The sequence below is a fragment of the Drosophila persimilis genome, unplaced genomic scaffold, assembly GCF_003286085.1.
Source record: "Drosophila persimilis strain 14011-0111.01,24,50 unplaced genomic scaffold, DperRS2 tig00000622-arrow-arrow-pilon, whole genome shotgun sequence".
Taxonomy (NCBI): Eukaryota; Metazoa; Arthropoda; class Insecta; order Diptera; family Drosophilidae; genus Drosophila; species Drosophila persimilis.
Window position 1 is genome coordinate 1,870,790 of NW_020825326.1, and position 11,666 is coordinate 1,882,455.

Here is an 11,666-nt window from a genome sequence, read left to right on the forward strand (position 1 = left end):
CAGCAAGTCAAAGTTTATTGTTTCATTTTTCCTCTCCTTCTTTCCTTCTTTCCCCCCTTCCTATTTTCTTTTGTGCTATTTTCCTCGGCTAACACATTTTGTTGCATTTATTTTAATTGAAGGTATCTCTCTCTCTCTCTCTCTCTCTTTCTCGTCTGAATCCCCTCCCCTCCCCATCTACAGGCCCCACTGCTGTTGCGTGATGAGCACTAACTTGAATGATATTTGCTCAAGTTCACCTCCTGTGGTTTGCTTTGTGAAGAGAGCTCTGCTATATTAAGTGCACTGAAGTGAGGCTTCAGCGCGCATTGACTTGATTACACGAAAATATGGCGAGTACAGCTCCAAAGGGATCGGGACTTGAAAGCAGGCTTCTTGTTCAGGCAAGGCCTCAGCTCGATGTTTTCTTGAGACACGCCACCAGCACCAGCTCTCTCAATTCGTCAGAGCATTGGCTATACTGATAAGAAGGGTGCTAAAACTGGAACCTTACCGTTCGTGAAGCACTGGTTAAACACACCCAACACCGCCGAGGTCATCCTTTGGTTTCGCATTGGCGAATGCATCGAAAGGCGCCACGTTGTTATGTATTATGTTCAAAATGTCCCCATTCCAATTCCTCTCGATCTCCCGATTTCCTGATCTCCTGATTTCCTGGCCCGGCTGGAACTTTCTCTCTATTTCTTTGTCTTCTACTTCTGCATTTCTGTGGTCGACTTCGCCTTGCGCGACTTCGACGCTGCCCTGCCAGCGAAAAAGAGCACATGAGGAATCAAGCCGATCGGTGGGCAGGCCAAAGGTAGACCGAAGCGAGACGGAAAGCGAGACAAGAGTCGTAAACATCGCTACGACATACAAGTAAGTTCTCTAGTTGTCTCTCCCCGAACTACTGCGGTCGCGTTTGTTCGCAACTGCATGGAGTGCGGGGACTAAAGAGAGAGGACGGGGAACGGGGGATGGCTGCGGACTGGTCGTGAGAATGGCGGTTGTGGGACGTGGCTGGGAAATGGGCTCATTCCAGCGCACTCCTTTGGCCTTAGATCCGCCGTGTTTATCCAGCTTTTGGCTTTTGTTTAGCTTGCACTTTGACGGCCAAAGCCAAAGCCAAAGCCAAAGTCGAACGCTGCAATAATATTTATTGATGCCATGCCCGTATCTGTGTGCCTGGCACCGCTTCCGATGCGGCCGTCTAATTAATTGCAATCCGCGCGGAGCGGAGAAGAGGGTGGCCTTATCGGGAATTGGATTGCATTTCTTTGGGACCGGGCTTTTCTGCTGAAGTCTATTTGGTTGAAAATATTGAAATTGATACACTGCCTCGTGTGGAAGTACTTTTCACTTGGCCCGATCGGTCGATTTCAATTCCATATGAGTTAAGTCTTCAATCGAAGGAATTTCTTTAAAATTGGATGCATTTAATTTATTAGAGTAAGCTTTCGCCATATATGTATGTCTTAATATATAAGTATGTACATGGCACATATTTATGTACTTATGTATATTCGATCTTTTCCAATAACCTATCCCTAGCACCTAGCAAATCGGTGGAATTTTAAGAGTGTTGAACTAGCCACATAGAGATAGAGCCTGCGCAACCCATTGCTTGCCTCGAAGCCCTCTCCCTCCCTATGCCTTGTGGCGGTGCCGCATGCCTGGCGCTTCCCTTATCTCGGCGACACTGCCGCGTTTCGGTTGCGTTGTGTCAGTAAAAAAATAATGTATAAATAAAACTAAAATAAAAATTGAAAGCCAAACAACGGGGCGACATGCAATAAACTGGCTACTCACGGCTCCTCCCAGATGTGCTCCAAGCTCCCGAAAATGCCCTGGGATGCCGATGCCTGGGCGCCAAATGATAACTTGGTCGGTCGCTCTCGGGCTGCGGCGCTGCCTCAAGTGGAAAGTGGCAGCATCGCGTTTCGCCTGCTGCCGCTGCCGTTGCCGCTGCCGCTGCCTGGCATCGTTTTATGCATAAGCAAACATGTCAAGTCGATGCCAGACCTCCCCCTGCCAGGCTGCTCCTCCCGCTCCTGCTTCTGTCTCGGGTGATGTCCTGGTCCTGGAGCATAATGTTTATCCAGCCGGCTAAGTCAGCCAAAAGATGTTTCGCGTGATTTTGAGTTGCTCGGAGAGGGAATCGAAGCAGCCAGGAGTGGAGGAGTCGGGGCGAGCAGGAGTTCATTTCGGGTTAATGTTAATGCTGCCCGAGCGCTGCAGGATGCGTGTGCCCTTACAGATTTCATGTGAGTTATGGCCCGGCTGGAGTCGGAGACGAGGCGATGGCTGGAGCGATGGCTGGAGCGATGGCTGGAGCGATGGCTGGAGTTGGAGCCGGATCTCGCGCTGTTGCTGCCAGCTTTGTTTGACTTTGTTATGGCATCAAAGTCTGCACCTTAAAGACCTCTCCTCGCAAGCCCCACCACTGCCCACCCTCAAGCCTCAAGCCTCTCCCCACTCGTGGCGGACGTGGCAACGAAATTGACAGAAAATTGAATTTGCACATTTTACTGCACTTTGTCAAAGTGCGTGGTAAGACAGTGGGGGTTACAAGGGAAGCGATGGGATCGTGGGTAGCTGCCCGGGCCATGGCCAAAGACGGGGAAACTTTAAGTTGTCAGACAACAGTATATAAACACGCGGATGTACATGTGTACATATGTACATTTGATATTCCGTATGATATGGGAGGGATTGCCCCATTTTTCTGTGACTTTCTGTATTCTTTTGTTGTTGCAAGTTACGCGGATTTTTCTACCAAATGATATCTTGAGAAAGGGAAACGGTACAGCACAGTACTGAACGTCAATTATATATTAAAGCACTATGATATTGAAGCACCCGATATATACTATTAAAGGCCAAAATATAGTTTATTTTATAAAACTGTCTATATCTACTGCAAATGTAAATTCTGTGTCGCTTTAGAATTTTCGCGCGATTAAATTCAGATAAATTCTAACAAAGGTAATCGGCTTTCATATAATGCATATTACAGATTACGATACTTTCGATCTCTTTTGGCGCTTTTCGAAAAGCAAAAAACCAATATATTGGCATAAAACCCGTAAATAACCAGCATGCATATGACATCTTCCCGCTACACCCCTTAGAAAAAGAATTTAGCTCTTTGACACCTGCCGTTGTAACTTAAACACGAATAAAAATTCAAGCTGAAAAGCCTCAATTACAATATAAAAAATGTAATTTTTACATTAATGTTTCTTATATACGTACATTTGTATGTACACATATACAAAATTTGAAGACTCAGGCTTTCTGACCTGCGATAGGTAATCCGATAAAAAGAAACCATATTCCGATCATCCGATTATAGATAGGCGTTAAAAGAGCTGCTCTGCGACAGATCCTTAGCGGCTTCACTATAAAGCCCCTCCATACTTCCATCTATGTACAGACATCTAGCTCTGTATCTATCTGGACTCTCTAGTCCAGGTCCCCAGTTACAGGGTACCGCTGTCACATGAGGCAGGGTAATGCTCGAAGTTTTTCAACACTTTGCTTGGTTGGTCCTGATGCCACCCACTGATTGTCCCATTTCTTATCATCCACCTGCCCGGCACTCGTATGGCACTCGCGTCGCAATTGTTTGTTTATTGCCGCTGTAAAGTCCGACACCGGCACCGGCACTGGCAGAGGCAAAGAGGTTCACGGGACAGGGCAGGGCAGGGCAGGAGTACTGGCAGGGGATCGTCTTTCTTTCATTTAATATGAAAAATACGGGCTGTTGAATTTTCAATTGGTCTGAAGTTTGATAGTGGAGCCAAGGGCCGACTTTTATGCCTTTGTCACGCAGTTTTTGTGGTCCAACTCAGAACATACATACACACGTGTGTACATATATGATATGTAATATTTATAGGTATACCCTGTGCAGTGTACACCCCATAGCAGTTGGTCTGCCTGGACTGAAGTCAATTAATTGATTCATTGTGCAGCGATGAAAATAGTGGAACGCACTCGAAAGCTCTCCAAAGTCAGAGCTTTGACCTGGCAGTACCCATAAGGACATCGAGATGAGTGGAGTAGTTGCTGAAGAATTGGTAAGCTTTGAAGATTCCCTGGAAAAAAAATCACCTGCTACAATTGGTAGATTTTTCCCATATGTTAAATTTGAATAATACTACTTGACACCTTGGACATGTCTTAAGTGGAAAAATGATAATTATATATAGTACATAAATGAGGCGTCAGCCTTGTGCTTATCCGGATCCTTCAAGGAAGTTTCCAATCCAGCCTGGCCGTATTACAGCAACAGAAGCGGTGTTGTGGACCGCCGTTTATTCCTGCATGAGGACTCATGAGTGCATGAGTGCGCAAAGACTCGGCGCCAGCCTCTGGTCATTGCGATGGAAGATGAGTGACAGGCAGTGGCGGTACTTATTCCGATACTGACTTTATTCAATACAATTAACTCTATTTATAGGTAACCAAAGGTAAAGAAACGTGCAGAGTCTTTAAGAATGCTGTAAAATGGATTAGGAATTAATGTGTCATTACTATGGAATTTATTAAATTGTATTGTACCGTGAAATGACCAATCTAGTAGAAGAAAACATATTTTGTGAAGTGCCAAGTTTCGAAATCTTTTTTGGCGGAATGAATTCAGAATTCCTCCAAGAGATTTTGGTTTTTCGCAAGTGGCAGGAAAAAGTTTTCTGTATTATCCGAGGTATGTAATATCGAATAGTAATTATTTGTCGATTGAGATCTGCAAGGTATTATAATATACACCTTTAGAAAGCTTTAGACGCGAGACACATATTCGAATGTATATCCTATTAGTTTCGCTTATTGTGACTATTGATACACAAAACCTTTTTCTTATGGCTGTTAACCTTGAATTGGTGCTATTTGCCAGCTCGCATGTCAGTTTCAAGACGGGTTTGATTTTCCGTATAGAGAAAACATAGACTACAAAATTGTTCCCCGTTAAAGAACTATATTTTGGTAAACATCGTCATTTAAGTAAATTTAAGGACCAGGAAAAGCAGGCAATTCGAACAAGTGATACCCCAATGCGGTATCCTGGTCTGCACAGTGACAATAATTAATCTTTACATATTTTTTGGTATTACTTAGCTGTGGATTTATTTAAAAACTTATCAAAAAACATTTTGTTTTTATTCTTAATTACAATTTTTTGTTTTTAAATTCTTCTTGTTTTTCAAAAAACTTCTACATCTTTCTGTAAGACCAGATTTAAGTTATATTCAATAACTTAGGAGCTAGATGTTCTCTGTGTACCTACTATACATACTAATATACATATGTAGGGTTAGCAGCCCTTTAACCACCTGATGAGTACCGATCTGTCGTTATGGATAGTCGATATATCGATAGTGGTAGTAAGATAGTAAGAGTTCGACTTCGGAAAAAGGAACTTATGAGTAACCTATTCGAAACCAAGAAAAAATATTATACCTGATAACGCAATACAACGACATGTGGAGTTTGGAGCGGATTACTACTGACTTGACATATGTACATATACATATGCATTTATGTACATATGTACATACATATGTGTGTATGTGAAATGTACCAAAGACTATACAATGTATAGTCTTTGAATGTACATAACGATTTGGCCTTTGACTTTGCATATGCAATAATTTAAATGTTTTGAATACCTTGATTGTCTATAGGCAGAAATATTAAATGCATGCTTAAAAAGAAGCATTAAAAAGGATTAAAGATTGAAAAATTTGGAGATTTATTTGGAGCTGTCCTTGTCTGGGCACCCACGTGACCTGAAACCTCAAGAAGGTCGGCCGAGAGGCGGAAGGAAGAAGGCATTTATTTTTAATTTTCTTTCACCCAACGAAGGCCACACACGCGGAATGTGGGGGTGGGATCTCATTTTCAGAAGTCAGTTTTGTTTATTTTAAAATTCAGCTCCTCGAATCATTTTGTTGGAAATGTTTCACATAATTCTTGTTTAAGTATCTTGTAAATTGCTTAATAACGCCAAAGGGACTACCTCTGATGCCATCTTCCTCCGACAGTGCCTTCCACCCAATACACGCGTAGACATACACCCACATTCACACCCAAACCCACACCCACACACACACACACACACATTCACTGGCAATTACCCTTTTTGTAAGGGGGAAGGTGTTGAGGCGTCTGGCAACTTTGTATTCAAGTGCGAAATGTAACGAAACGAAATTGAGCAATTTAAGACAAAAAGTTTGGAGCTTTGGCTTTGGCCAAGATGCCAACACAACAGGAAGGCCCCCTTCGAGGCCGAGGCTATAGATACCCTTCCGGATCCATTGAAACGCAGCTCCACGGTCGGTAATCAAACGAAAAGAAAGTATCCGCCTAGTTTCCGACGTACTCAATCATTTATTTACCCAATCCATTCAATGTCTTCATCACATTACTCGAACGAATGAATTGAATTAACTATTAACAACAGCAAATAATGATGGATACATTTATAGGTATTTATATTCTATCATACATATTCGTATATATTGAACCGATCCCGAACATAGCTACATACATCTATAGTTATCAATATTGTACTCTATGGATATGGTTGAAACTGCTTACTTCTCCGGGGTACCTGCTGGAAGGGTACAAAAAGGCGACCCCCAACTGAGCAACGGCAAATTAATAACAGACTCTCTCTCTCTCTCTATATGCGTGTGTGTGTGTGCTAGGGGAAGGAGAAGATAAAAGAGGGGAGCTAGATGGGTGCGGGAAGGGGTTCTGGGGCGGCACTTGTTAAATTTAATAACAAAATAAATGTTCGCGCGCACGTTAATTTATGAGTGGAAAATGCTCTCGCAGTGCACACATTAACACGTATCCCCCACACCCCACACCCCACACCCCACACCACCACGAACTCCGAAACGAAAAACTTTCGTTTACCGCATGTTTGAGGCATAACTCATTTTTGAAGAAGTCGGAGGTTTTGAAAAATGCAACACTTTCTTGAAGGATTTGCGTGGATAGAAATGGATAGGATACTCGTATAGGCATTGGTAATTGATTTAAGGGAGCTGGACCCTGTCGGCATTGACAGGAAAACTCATTAAAAATTCAACCGAATTTCGGGGCAACACTGAGACAAAGTTTAAAATATGATCTGTTACTGATGGTAATATAAAATGGGAACTTTGTACAGAAACAGGGCGAGGAAGAGGGAAGGAAAATGAACAGCAGCAAAACATGTAATACTAACCGAAACCCCTTTAAAAATGTTAACCAAAATAACTAATATATTCACTACAAATGTATCCGAGCTCTATTTGCATTTTTTCGATTTTACAATGGATCGATGGCTTTAGCGCTGGCTTTTATCTGGTGGAGAGCTCCTAAAGCTAAAGGGCCAAACAGTTTTGGAAATTGAAATTTTCCTTTTGAGATGGAGAAGGAGAAGCGACGGTAGATGGAAGTATGCGACGGGTTGAAGCCAACTTCAAACTTGGTTGAAAAAATTAATAATTAACAAACACGCAGCAGCCCAGCTGCTACGTCGGCTTCTCCTCCGTCCTACGTCCTCCGACCTCCGACCTCCGACCTCCGACGTCCGACCTCCGTCCTCGCTCCGGATCCCGTTCCCGTTCCCGTTCCTGTTCCGGATCCTTCTGCCACATCATTATCCCCATCAACACGCACTAGCCATGAGAGAGAGGATGGGGGTTCATGCCAAATTATGCAAAGTGTTTGACAAATTAGCAAAAGAAACTTGTTAAGAGTGGAAAAGCGCATGCATAGCAACGAGATCCGGCGTCATAGCCTGCCATCAGCTGAAAATTGTTTTCATAATTAGCATTTTAAGCGAGCCAAGTGAATGCCCGTCCTCACATGGGTTGGATAGAGGATTGAGACGAAGAGCCTGGGATTAGGCGATATTAGGTTAAAGCTGGATCGGAGCAGACTCTGCATATACGCTCCAGCACTTGAGGAACTTTAAAAGGCTCTCGACGCAATCATCTCCTTGTGGCACACTTCGTCCCAAACACACCCTCTCGATCTGCATATTCGTAGGTCGTATGTCGTATGTCGTATGTCGTATGTCTTATGTATCCAGGTACGAGTATATAAAGCTATCGCTTGGCGAAAAGCTGACAAGATATGCGAGCTGTGGCAGTGAAAGGACAGCTCCGCTCCAGTGGCAAAACTCCCGGAGCGCTTATTTGAAAAACGTTTTATTTTTATTGCAAATACTCCCTGGCGACGAGTGCTCAGTGTCAGTGAATGTCATTTTAGCTCTAGAGCCAGAGTCAGAGTCGGAGTCGGAGTCGCAGGCAAAGTCAAAATCCAGACACTTGATTCCCAAGGTCCCGCATCCTTCGGCTCTATCTCCACATCCCTGACGAGCCCACATGCCTGGAAATTTTCAAACTGAAACAATCGGATGAGCTCTGGGCACAACGAAGACCCGATGCTCTACGAGGGGTGTGATACTTGACCGAGTATCTATCTGATGTTGCCATAAGCTGACCTTTCGATGTGAGTCCATTTCTAGACAGTTTTCGCAGATTCAGATTTCCGGGGTGTGATTGAAGCCCGTGTGTCTTGCCAGAATTAAATAGGTTCCTTTTACTTATCTAAACCTCGAAATATTTTCTTTGGTCCGAAGAACTATAGAGAGTTATTCTATGCTAATTTGATGGGGTATCTTGAAGTCAAATAAATTTGCATATGTTAGAGTGTTTAAACCAAAGATACACGACTCGGATTCTGTCGGCTACATTGCTCGTGAGCCCGATGTGGAGACCCCTTTTTTCTCTCAACATTTTTTGCTCTTTGCATACCAAAACCTCTGACGACTGGGCCAAGCCGAACATTTGACAAATCAAATGCGGATCAAGTGGATAGATGTTGGAGGGGGAAGGATGAAAAGGGAATTGCCTGGGCGGAAATGAATTCCTGTCTCTGAAAATGCTGAAAATGAAAATGTTGAAGGTTAATACGATGCGATTTGCTGAGTGGATTTTAAGACTCTTCAAAGCCCAGAGCCCGAGCCCGAGCCCGAGCCCGAGCCCAGAGCCCAGAACCTGGAGCCTGGAACCCACTCCCTTTGGGCCATAAAATGTTTCAGGAGGTCATGACATGACACGACAACTCACACTATACACCCATCTCCTTTTGGCTTCCTTTTGCGACTTTTTCGAGCAAGTTTTATGGTTGCAAGAGGATTGTCTATCGAAAATTCTAAAGTTGGGTTTTGGGCTCTTGCGCAGCGAAGTTTCCCCAGTTTATAGGCCACTAAATCAGTGGTTCCCCTGTCCACTCTACAGATTTTTCTTTTTACCGGAATCTAGAGAGAACGATGGGTGGCTGGTGGATGGGGGTTGGGAGTGTCACACTCAGTCGGCTGTGAAATCCACTTAATTCCATTTACTTAAGCTAATTTCACGCCATATTCAATTTACCACATCATGGCCATTCATTATTTATTCACAACATGTAAAATCAATGGACAACATGAAGTGGGCCGAGCCACAGGACCAGCATCCGCATCTGATCCAGGAACAGGAACAGAAACAGGGCTAGGTCCAGGGCTTGGTCGGAGGGAGGAGAAAAACAAAATTGTTGAATGTCCATGGAGCCAAAAACACACACACACGTACACCGCAAGCAAGATAAAAAAAACACACACCCACACACAAAACAAACAAAAAATAGAAAGAAACGAAAAAAGCGAAGTTGAACAGAAATCGACTGTGAGGGGGACGACGCGCCGAGAACCCTCGGCCATCAAAAGGCGATGACGTACGCTTAATTTGCAGCACTGGAATAATTTATGGAGGGATCAGAGACGAGAGGAACTGTGGCGGAGAGCAACGAGTGGCGAGAAAACAGAACAGAACAAATGCCATGGGGCATTTCTACGCAACGCCTGGAACGAGTGGAAGCGGAACGTGCTGAAAAACCGCGCTGTGGCATGCATTGCAAATGATCAGAGATGGGGAGGATGTGGCGGATGTGGAGTGCCCGGAGAATGGCTGGCTGCCCTGAATGAGGAGTGCATCGATGGGAGGATGAGAGGCTAAGCCAATCCAATGAGAAGGCATCTGTGTAATTTGCCTACATCGAATGCTGCAAATGTACCCGGGAAATGATTAAATTGGGATGAACAGGGTCAACCAAAACAGCTCGGTTGGGTGAGGCCACAAAACGGTGTGGCATAGAGTGGGAAATGGAATGGAAAACAGGAAGAAACCATCTAAGAAAGGCTTTTCCGAAGGACGATGCCATCAAATTAACTTGTTTTCAGTTTGGCGTAAACAAGAAATTAATAGGAAAAGCTTCTTTAATGGAGTGGAACAGTACTTAGATACATGCATTACTCAATTGAGAATATGGAGAAGAGCATTGACGATAATACATACATATGTACATATGTGCTCATTATAAAAGAAACATAAGAAACATTTTGCACTATTTAGCCCCAGATGACAATGGACCAGTTGTGAAAGTTGTGAAAGAATTATGGAAATTAAACGCAGGGGAATTAGACTACTCGCGCCCTGAGGGGGAACAATGTAGCTGGAAACGAGCTCAAAAAACTGTCACCTATCCGATAAACGCGCTGCCCCGCCCACTCCGGCAATTGACTGTGCAATCTTTCTGGGACGATGTGGGTATGGTATGGGTACATGAGGTACAAAGCAGAGGATGGACAGCGTGCAAACAAATGGCGTAGGCAAAGTCCCAATCGTAGTCCCGGTCCCTGGAACTCGCCGATTTCATTCATTTCCCGTAGTGGCAACCGCACAAGCGCCAAATGTTTGCACGGCCGTCGCCGTGGAACTGGAACAATATTTGCGTAACGTGTTTGACAAAGAAATGAAAACTGAAAGCGCCAGCTTGGAAAATCAAATGAAAGCACACACACCCCAACAGCTACCCACTCCCCACTCCCCTCGGAGGTGGAGTACGGTAACGGTAACGGTAACGGTAGCACACACAGAAAAGTCAGTAACGGAATTCAAATGGTCCAAGGCATAAATAAATAGAAAAAACCTAATAATCAAATAGATAAATTATGTGGGAAAACCATGTTATTATATTTACAGATATATCAACTGAGAGAAATGTAATGGCTTCCAAACAAAATGTCATTAAAGAATTAAACCCTTTTCGATAGAGGCAAAGCATGCTTAGACATTTTTCTGGTACGGTCCAGTGCTGCCAGTTCAGATCTAGCATTTTTAAAAGGAGGACTAGCTTGGTCATAAGAGCAAGATTTTGGTTGGGCTAATTTCCAACTACCCTATAATTTTGAAGTTCTTAAGAAACTCAATATATTTTCCGTTGGCAACGTGCTGCGGCACAAAATACCAGCGATATTATGGATGATAGTATTGATTGATAGTATAAAGTCGTACGATAAAATGCATTTTTTAAATTGGGAAAATACCGACAATAATATTAAGTTTTGGGCAGAGGTGCTGGCCTACAAAGATGAGGGGAGAAACAACCCATACCGACACGTTCGGTTAAAATATGTACATATGTACATACAGTGCTGCTCAACTAAATAGGTTCAACAATTTTCCAAAGTCAAAATCTTTTTAACCAACTTACCGATTTATATGAAACAATTGTTTTTGCATAGATTTATTCATTGTTAATATAGCAAGAAAGTTTGTGGTTTCCAGGACACGTTTTTAAAG

General features: G+C 43.4%; 1 pseudogene; it reads left to right on the plus strand.

The window, feature by feature from the left end:
- The first annotated feature begins 329 nt into the window (after positions 1-329).
- LOC113566217 lies at positions 330-642 on the plus strand (annotated as a pseudogene).
- The last annotated feature ends 11,024 nt before the right edge of the window (positions 643-11,666 follow it).